Source organism: Cnephaeus nilssonii, assembly GCF_951640355.1.
Source record: "Cnephaeus nilssonii genome assembly, chromosome: 8".
NCBI lineage: Eukaryota > Metazoa > Chordata > Mammalia > Chiroptera > Vespertilionidae > Cnephaeus > Cnephaeus nilssonii.
In genome coordinates this window covers 38,865,183-38,875,907 of record NC_137079.1, presented here as the reverse complement: position 1 = coordinate 38,875,907, position 10,725 = coordinate 38,865,183, and the positions used below count along the sequence as shown (strand labels likewise).

General features: G+C 41.3%; 1 pseudogene across 1 annotated transcript; it reads right to left on the bottom strand.

Annotated features, from left to right (window-relative positions):
• Positions 1-5,434: 5,434 nt before the first annotated feature.
• On the bottom strand, positions 5,435-6,131 carry LOC307103968 (high mobility group protein B1-like; annotated as a pseudogene). Its single transcript has 2 exons — positions 5,975-6,131; positions 5,435-5,835 (listed from the first exon to the last, which is right to left on the bottom strand). The product of its transcript is annotated as a high mobility group protein B1-like (transcript).
• Positions 6,132-10,725: the final 4,594 nt, after the last annotated feature.

Here is a 10,725-nt window from a genome sequence, read left to right as displayed (position 1 = left end):
ATGTCTCCCATCAGAATGAGGCTCTGAGCTCTGCACATTTAAAGTAGTGTTGTTAAAATTGATCTTTAAAACATTTCTATCCAATAAAAAGGAAACCTGCCTATGTGGTTTATGTTCTGAAATAATTGTAATAGCCATTTAGGAAATAAATTTTTAATTGCTTATTGTCAATATCTACAAAATGTGAAGTTACATGTGAATGCTGAGTATTATTATTTTTGTTGTATAGGTAAAGCTTCATGCACCTTCTGATTCTTATAAATCAGTTTTTGAGAATTTCGAATAGACTTTACCCAGTGTAGGTTGGGGAGAAATGAACCCTTTTAGAGGTGCATTAACTCAGGTTATTAAATTATCATTCCTTGTACCAAGAAAGGATTTATTTTATCATATTAAAGCTGTGGCAAGGTGTACAACTATAAATTAAAGAATCTGAAAAATTTATTTCTGGTGTTTATTTTCTAGCTGGTAATTTTGGTCAGTTTGCTCAGCCCTGAGCCTCCTTTTTCTCATTTGCAAAATGGGAACAATTAGTCCCTTCCCTCCTTATCTCCCAGGGCAATTTTGAGGATCTAATTGGGAGGAACATATCTACAGATAGACCAGAAGTTAGGTGTGTCTAATATTCTGCAAATACACTTGTAATCAATTAATGGTGGCTTCCATGAAGCAGTTCCCTACAATCTAAGCCATAAAGCTGCAGAGAACAGGTGACTCTCTTAAACTTTCCACTGAGCAAGGGCAATGGCTGTGTTTAGATTTCCAAAATTTTTCCTAATAGTAATACTCTCACCACCTGCTTTTTTAGGGGAGGTAAGGTAGGATTGTAAGATTGTTCACACAGATTCAGAAATGAGAAAAATGAGGTTTTGTTCATGATTGAATGAATTACAAGTCAAGGCTCCAACTCAGGCATTCTGGTCCCAAGATGAGTGTTACCCCCTTTATAATGAGTTCTCTGAAAAACAGTCTGAAAATAAAATGAAATGGAAAGGTGGGCTATCAAGGAAATATGTAGTTACCTTTGGAATTGAAGGGTGCAGATGTCAATAAAACAGGTAATTCATTAGAGTGGGTCAATAAGCTTAACAGCAGGGTTTCTGTGAGATACATTGTAGATAACGGCTTTGCATATACATGAGTGTTGGCTAGATTGTGGATTTTCAAAAGTAGAACCTACTCCTTTTAGTTGCATGTAATAATTATTGTTGATTGCTGGAAGGGATCTTCTGTAGTTGTTCCCTTGATAAAATTAATGATAAACATATGGTCCCTTTGTGTCTTTTCTAATAGATGTTGATGGAAAAGCTTACAACAATAAGTTGTAGAATTATTGCAATAATAATATTTGATGCAATATTCCATCAAAATCTCTGATGATAAAGATGGATTATAGTGCTTTAAACATCACCACACATCCTTGAGTAATCAATAAGAATTGCTGTTGATGGATTGAATTGATAAACCAAAACCTGGTAGCCTGCTTAGGGAAAAGTATGCATGAATGCTTTGAATAAAGGCAATGGGTGGAATGTAGGGAATGCTAATAAAAAGCTAATGCATAGATAATAAATACAGGTCTTGAAATGTACTTAACTTGTAGAATAATGGTAATCATGATGAATGATAACAGCAAGTACCTTTACTTATTGGTGCCTATTCATCTTCCAGTCCAGTGAATAGATTCCCCAGAGTTCTGTCTAGCTTAAATTCTCCTTTCTCCCTCTACATATACTCTCCTTGGGCTTCATTATCTACCCTAAGGCTACATTTTCCACTTGGGTAGCAATGACCCTTCTCAAGCAATTTCTCACATGCCTTAGTCATGTACACCTCTGGACACTCCCGTAGCCACCATTATATTAGACAATTGAAATATGAATGAGCTTGCCTATATAAGGGAGATAAAATGACAAGGGTAAAAGGCCTATAATCAAGGATTAAGCAACTCCAACATTTTAAAGGCTAAGAAGAAGAGTGTTTTAGAGACAGAGAAAATGAGTGGCTAAAGGGGTAGGAGCATAACCAAGAGAGGCAGTATCACTGTGGAATTAGAAAGGAAGAAAGTGTTTCTTGAAGAAGGGTTGGTCAGTCGAACTGAGATGTCAGATGAGGGCTGAAAAATGCCAATTGAAACAAACAACATGGAGGCAGGCCACTAGTGAGCTTAGCCAGTGCTGTTTTGATGAAGTGAAATGGGTAGAAATCAGATCTCTGTGGATTGAGAAGTATAAGTTGAGTAAAAGGAAACAGAAAGTACAGGCAACTATCTCACCTAGAGTTATTTTAAAATCAATGACGCTGTTGCTGTTGTGTGTGTGTGTGTGTGTGTTTTATTTTTAATTCCCTTGGAGTCACAGTTAAGACAAGCTGTGAAGGCTGTCATCCAGAAAGGCCTTCCATCCATCTGGAGCTAATTTCATATCCAGCACTTGGTGAGGCTCCTGGGAACCAAACAATCCCATTGCCAGCCTTCCCGATCTAGGATTTCCAGGAGCAGCTGGCTTGTTCCAGAGAGGTCCAAGTCCTTCAATTCATCAGTGAACTCAATCCATCAGAGACTTCCAGGTCTAGTTCTGTGGAAATGTCTACGCCAATTATTTCCCCTATGACTCACCTATGTTTTTTCATCCAAACTGAAAAATACTTTTCCAGTCACCATCATTTCCAACCCCTTGTGGCTCTGTGCTTCCTTCTCCCGGAAACAGATGTAATTGTTCCCCTCCCAACCCTTTCCACTATACTCTTCAGAGTCTCTAGTTAATTGCAAACAACTTCATCTATACCCTTAATCCAGACACAGATCCTTCCTCAATTTCCTGGCTCCCACTGAAACCTTCCCTCTCTGGTAGACACTTTGATTTGGGTTGTGGTCCTTCTTACTCTCCAAGTCACTTGCAGATCTTTACTCCTCCACATACCTTCTGGTCGCTCCCCTCTTTCAGGGAGCCACGGGCTCACTGTCAATCTTTTTATCTCAGGTGTGTAGAATCTATCCTTCATTCTAGGCTCTTAGAAACTTTTCTTCCTCAACAGAACAGAAACCTGGTAGGACTTATCACCCAAATATATTCCAAAGCAGGCCACTTGCCCTGCTTGCACCTTTTTCCAGGCCACCATAGTCTTTTACCTAGACTGCTACAGTCTCATAAGTCAGCCTTCTGTTTCTCCTCTTGCCCCCATAAGCAATTTTCCATTCAGCTCCCAGGGGAATCTCCCTAAAATATATGATAGCATGTTATGCTCCTTCTCAGGACCCTCTTGGGGCTTTTCATCACTCTGAGACTGAAATCCAAAGCCTTCTGGCATCAGCCCCTGCTCATCTCCCTGCCTCTCTCCTACTAAGCTCCCCTTGCTCAGCCTGCCTCCACCATACTGGAATCCTCCGAGCAAGCTCATTCCCTCCTCAGGGCCTCTGCCTGGAGAGCTCCTCTTGTGGACAGGGGCACAGCTTGCTCTTCATTCCATTCAGCTCCCTGCTCAAATATCAACATCCCAGACAGCCCTCCCTGATCACTTTATCTAGGACATTCCCGTTCTCTCCCTGCCTCAACGTCACTCTCAACCTGATGCTCTGTACACTTTGCAGCCACATTGTAGCATCTATAATTTGTTATAGTGTTTGTTTAGGCCTCTTTCCTCTATTAGAACCTTAATGCCATGAAAAAAGGAATTTATTTGTTTGTCTTGCTCACCTCTGTCTCCTTAGTACCTGGAGCTGGGTTCAACACATATACATGTTAAGTAAATGTGTTGAATGAAGAGCTCACACACTTTTGGTTTCCTTAGGCTGGCATTTTTTCTCATGAATTCCCTATTGAACTCATATTCCTTCAAGTCTCAGCTCAAATGCCACCTCCTCCCTGAAGCTCTTTCTGATATCTATATCAGCATCCTTAACTCCTTCTTGCCTAGTCACCCCAGCATGCTACTACTTTTTTTAAACCTCTGCAACTATTAGTTTATTAGTATCATCCAGGACTCAGATGTTCAGTATTCCTCCTGAAATCACATAAACAAATACAAGTGAAAATATCCAAGTCAACATTATATAACAAAACAGCACTCCATCACAAAAGCATTTAAAATTGCAAGAATGCTATTTTAAAACACTGGCACCGTAAGAGAATGATAATGTCAAAACCCACAAAAATTGCCAAATTGTTTCCTCCACAGCTAAGCGGATAACATATCACCCTAATGAATTTTGAGTTTTATAAAAACAAAATTTAAAGAAATTGGACAATTCAATCTGTGATACAAAGTTTACTTCCCTCATGTCTATTTGATTTATAAAGGGGCAAACTATAATTTGGAAAATATACTCGATCTTAAATGTGGCATACAATTTTAAAAGTTGGCCCAATTAATTAAAAATATATTTAATGGAGTCTCAAGTTTCCTAAGCAATCCATATTTAGATAAATAAAAGACATTTACAGTGAGCACTTTTTTTTCCCCAGAGCCTTTGCCAGGACTAATGTCAACAAAAAACTTCATATGGCAGTCTTATATTTTAAGCTCATGCTTTTAGGGATACACTATCAGGCCTTCTTTAACATGGGAACTGAAAACATAACTGCCATTACATGGTAATGGGAGTTTTAAAAAATGTCAAGTCTTCATGTAAAGATTAGAACATACATTTCTATTAGTCCTTCAAGGACACTTTCAAATGTTTGATTCTAATAATCCCATGCTGTGAGCAGAGTGGTTACTTTTCACTTTGTAAATGTAACTGGGCTATGTGAAAATTAATCAACTGATCAAGAATTTTGAGTTTGTTATGGATGAAAACTGTCTCAATTCAACTCTCATTACCCGAATCACAAGTATGCAGGGTGTGTAGACAAAAACTTTTTATCAGCTAACTATATGAAAAGATAAACACTAATAATCATATGATCCAAAATGGGCAAAAGCAAGGCTAGCTTCCCCTCAAGAAGAGAAAAGTCAGACCAATGAAAAGGACAACAATACTAATAAAAAAAAAATGTATTTACTTAGAAGCATTCAGAATGTCAACGAAACAGCTGCAACTTTTTTTGCAATTACAGAGTGGTATTCAGTTAACAGAACAACAATTATTTCGTATAATATGCATCAGAGACAACTGAAGATGAAAAAACTACCACCCCCCTATATAACTAATTTGTGCTGTGCACCAACAAGAACCTGATTTAAATTTCCATGCCAATTTACAACCCCCATACTGTACCAGGCAAGGTTAGTGGCTATTGAAAATACCACCAGGACAGGGCTATCTAAAGACACATTCAGTAGTGTATTAACTATACAAAAAAAGACACTGTACAGTTTAAAAACAAATCTTACACAGCCTTAAATTTCAATTTTTTTTCTTTAAAAGGAGTGAGTTGTGTACAGGGGGGTTAAATGCTTTATAGACAAGAAAAGAAACTGTGCTAGAACCAAGTTATTCATCATCATCTTCTTCTTCTTCATCTTCGTCTTCATCTTCCTCCTCCTCTTCATCTTCCTTGTCTTCTTCCTCTTCCTTCTTTTTCTTGCTTTTTTCAGCCTTGAAAACTCCCTTCTTTTCATAAGGCTGCTTGTCATTTGCAGCAATGTGATTCCACATCTCGCCCAACTTCTTTGCAACGTCACCAATGGATAGGCCGGGATGCTCTCCTTTGATTTTTGGGCGATACTCAGAACAAAATAAGAAAAAGGCCGAAGGAGGCCTCTTGGGTGCGTTGGGATACTTGAATTTCTTTTTTGTTTCCCCTTTAGGAGGAATATAACTTTTCATTTCTCTCTCATAATGGGCCTTGTCCATCTTTGCCATGTCTTCAAATTTTCCTTTCTCAATAGCCACTAACCTTGCCTGGTACAGTATGGGGGTTGTAAATTGTCATGGAAATTTAAATCAGGTTCTTGTTGGTGCACAGCACAAATTAGTTATATATGGGGGTGGTAGTCTTTTTCATCAATTGTCTATGATGCATATTAGCATACATGGTCTTGCACCTGTCTGAGCACTACTTAGAAAACTCTGAGAAGTTGACTGAAGCATCTGGGTGCTTCTTCTTGTGTTCCTCCAGGCAAGTTTGCACAAAGAAAGCAAACGATGACATTTTGCCTCTCGGCCTCTTAGGATCTCCTTTGCCCATGTTTAATTACTTTTCCTCAGCCAGCACATAGTTCACCCAGTGCCCGGCCGGCTCGCACATGCCCCAGCGCTGTCTCTATGGAGCCCAATGTACTGCGATCAGCATTCTACTACTTTTATTGAGAAGGAACATGGTTCAGTTTAGAGAAAGAGCATGGGTTGTACAGAGTCAAACAGACCTAGGCTTATGTATGTCAATGTTTTACTCTGTGTGACCTTGGGCAAGTCATATAACCTCTCTGAGCCTCAGTTTTCACCACCTTTGGAAGGGTGATGATATCTAATCAAAGGGCTGTGGTGGGGATTAGTGAAATGAAGACTATTAAGCTCCTGGTATATATTCAGTGCTCTGTAAGTGTGCCTCACCCCTTGCATCCTGCTAAGCATTAAAGTTAGTTGTTTATCTCATTATACAGAAAGCTCTGTGAGGTCAGGGATAACCTTCTATACTAATAAAGGGGTAATATGCTAATTAGACCGGGAGTCCTTCTAGATGTCCTTCCGGACAAAGCCATGGTGGCGGGGCCAAGGCAGAGGTGGTTAAGGGCAATCAGGCCAGGAGGGGAGGGCAGTTGGGGAGTTGGGGGTGATCAGGCCTGCGTAAGGGGGGCAGTTGGGGGCAAGCAGGCTGGCAGTGGGGGGAAGTTAGGGACAATCAGGCTGGCATGGGGGGCAGTTGGGGGTGACTAGGCTGGCAGGGAAGGGGGCAGTTGGGGGTGAGAAGACCGGGGGGGGGCAGTTGGGGGTGAGCAGGCCGACAGGCAGCATGGTTAGGGGTGATCAGGCAGGCAGGCCGGTGAGTGGTTAGGAGCCAGCAGTCCTGGATTGCGAGAGGGGTGTCCGACTGCCAGTTTAGGGATCGGGCCTAAACTGGCAGTCGGACATCCCCCAAGGGGTCCCAGATTGGAGAGGGTGCAGGCTAGGCTGAGGGACAACCCTCCCATGCATGAATTTCATGCACCGGGCCACTAATATCAATATAATATTCTTCTAGAGGGCCTAGCACAATGCTTATGTAGTAAGTGTTCAAAAAATGTTTGACAGACTAAGCCCAATTTTCTTAGCATGCTATCTCCTAAATTTGTTTACTCCTGCTGCTCATCGAAGATGATAATATTTGTATGGAATACTAGGTCACCTGAAAGTCATCTGGGGGCATCAGCATGGTGCTTGGTGGAAAAATTAAGTACATTTCCTTTATCCTATATGATAAAGAAAATGAAATATGGAGAACTATATTAATATTTCACTTATATAAAATTTGAAATGTAATCTCTTTTAATGACGATCCAGGAAGTTTACAGAGGATACTATCAAAATAGAATTCAAAAGGAAGCTTGAGTGATTTTGAAAACATTGTGTTTCACAGTTTTAAAATCACTATAAAATATTTACAAACATTAATAACTGGAGAGATACTGGTAGTCTGTTCTGGGGAACACCTGCTATGAAGATCAGCTTCAGTCAATGTTTATCCAAAGTTCCGTATGCTTTTCTAACTAAGGAAACTGATTGGCCATAGGTGGTGCCCTAGTGGTGGGAAGGCAGCAGGAATTAGGACAGCATGGCCTGCTGTGCCCAGGCCCGTGGCTGGCAATCAACAAATAACATTGCCTAAATATCTGCTAACTTTCATTTGAGTCCAGTTTCTTTTGTCTTTACTTTTAAAAGGGACATTGATCAACTAATGTGCTTTGTTAAAATTCAGGGACACCCAACAAGGTTACTGATGTATTTTGGGCATGACTCATGTTTATTACCCTGTGTTTCAGACTCTAGGTAGCATGTGGGTGGGTTGGCCTTGATTGCTGTACCATGTTGGAATGACTTTGAAGGATACTGTTGATTCCAAGGGACCCACTGCCTGCCAAAACCATGTTCCAGGAAAAGAGATGGAAGAGAAGGAGAGAGATACAACCTCAGGGATTGGAAAATTAGGCAGACGTAGCCATCTGTTACTGCTCCCACCTAGCTCATGAGCGGCTGTGAATACAGGGCTATTTTTACAGGTGCATGTTTGTGTTCTGCTTGCCCGCCACTTGTATTTCTGGGTTCATTTGGAAGTACTTGAGGTGATGCAGGGAGCCCTTTGGCTCTGTAAAACAGCAGGATGGCTCAGAGCCCTGCCTGGTAGGAGATCTGTCTTGACATTCTGGTATATTCCACATCCAAGAATGGGAAAGGCATTTGGTGGCAGAGTGAAAGAGAGGGCTCAATGGGGCACCAATTTGGCCAGATGAAAGATACTGAGCAGACATCTTGGGGCAGCTGCAAGATAACTTCCGTTCCTTCATATATGACAAACTGAAGTACTTGTGGGCTATGCTAAGCCCAAGAAGACAGAATATAATCAGAATAAAGTGAACTCACATATATGTGGGCATATAAATATTTCTACTTCTATAATCTAACCCTATAAGTGCTTGTATACAAGGGGTCAAGTCACATGGGCCTCAAACAAAACTTCTTTCCAGGTTATGGCTCCATTTTGCTCTTGAAAGTTTCCATTTAGAGGGATGCTCAGGTTATAAGATCTTGAGAGTTCCAAGTTTTCTTTCTGTGTGACACAGATTTTTAAAAATCATTTGTTTGTGTTTTTCATATATTAAATGCAACATAATTATTAACAATCTACCATGGAGCCAGAACTCTGATAGGTGTTGGAGACACAGGACTGCATAAAATGGCCCAGTGGGGAAAAACAGACATCTGAGTCCTCAGTTTATCCAGCGTGATGTATGCTATAATGAAAGTAGTAGAGTGGACTATGGAGAGAGCAAGAGGAGTACTAAAATCAGCCTGAGGAGCTTCATAGAAGAGGTAATGCTTGCGCCTGGATTCCTGTCTCCAGGAATAGGTAAATACTAAGTGGATGAAGGACATGCAGGAAACAGAATGGTGGTCCAAGAAGATGGAACAACACATGCAAAGGTCCTGAGGTATAAAGCAATCTGGCCCATTGAAGTTGAAACAGCATATGCAAAGACCCCGATGTCTGAAATAGCCTGGAACAAGGGACAGCAGGTAGTTTGATAAGACTAGAACAGAAGTTATTTAGAACGGGGAATGATAGGTGAGTACTCGATCATGTGACAAGCCCAGGACTTCCTTAGGAAAGCAACAGGGAGCTGATAAATTAGTGTAATAGGTGGTAACATGATTATATTTGAATTTGAGAGCAACCACTGCAATGCAGAGGATAAAATGAAGGCTACTAAATTTGAGGCAAAATGACCAAGTGATAGTGAGAGCCTGAATTATAGAGGTGCTGGCAGGGATGGGATAGTGAGAGCCTGAATTATAGAGGTGCTGGCAGGGATGGAGAGGGGAGGATTTTGAGAAGTATTTAGAGAAGGCAGTATAGAGAAAACTTAGTGTCTGCATAGATATCAAGATCAGGAGCAAGGAAAAGTGAAGGATGAGTTCCAAGTTCCTATGTAGGGTAATTGGTGGGGGGTGGTGTTATTAAGGGAGATATAAATTCAGCCAAAGACTATGAAATGGGGAGGGACAAGAAAAAGAATTCCACTGGGGTACCTCGAGTTGAAATTGCCAATGAATATCCCTCAAATTCCATTTTCTGTGTGATGATACTCAGCTCAAAAAAAGAATCCACTGTCTACAGAGTGAGCCTGGAACTATGTAGCTTTGAGAACTGGCTCCTGACTTTTTCTTCTCCCCCAACTCCTCCACATAAACCCAAGTCTTCCTGTGGCTCCTCCATTTCTCTCCCTTGTCAGAGGACTTTTCTATTGAGGCTTACTTAAAGCCTCACATCCTTGTATGACTTCCCTTGACAACCCACCTAATGTTAATGTTCCCTGAGCAGTACCATGTGAAATTACATGTTGCTCTATGTCTATGTTCTACCTTGCCTGATGGAAGTGGGAGCATCTGACATGATGGGGTGATCATGTAGCTGAAGGGCTTGAACATTGTTGGCTGAATGAAAGATGGTCCATATTGGAGAACATTGGAGGTGCTGAACATGTTTTCAATAGATCAAAATAGTGATGTGAGCTGGCCTGTGGGGGTGTGGAGACTCATTCATTCTTCTCATTGAGCCTCTTGTTCTGGCAATAGCACCCTCGGTTCTTTGGATCTTTGCATTTGCTAGGATTCCCTGTGGGTCTGGATATGGCTTGTGCCTACAAAGGGGGAACTGGCAGATGTCTGTCCTTCCTGGGTCAGCTGTCCAGCCCTGACCTCGTCCAATGACAAAGTTTTTGTTGCTCCTCTTTTCCTCTTTCCCACTTTCTGAAGTACTATGGTTGAGCAATTTGTGTGTGTGTGTGTGTTGGGGGTGGCGGGGGGTGTAGGGGTTGGGAGCATCTCTGACTTTGGAAATGTAAGACCCCTTGGTCATCAAGTTCTATTTCCAGTAGGGGGCAGTGCTGCGCTTCCAAAGGCTGACCAGCACCTGGCCTGGGTGCTGTGGTGTGGTGGATGGTTATCAGGGTCCTCCCATTGCCATCACCTGGGATTTTCACCGATGTACTTGACCTTCTTGATATTAATAGATGAGGCTCTGGAAAGCAGAGACCCTGCCATATCCCTTTAGTACCTAGCATTTGGCAGACAATAGATACTCAGTA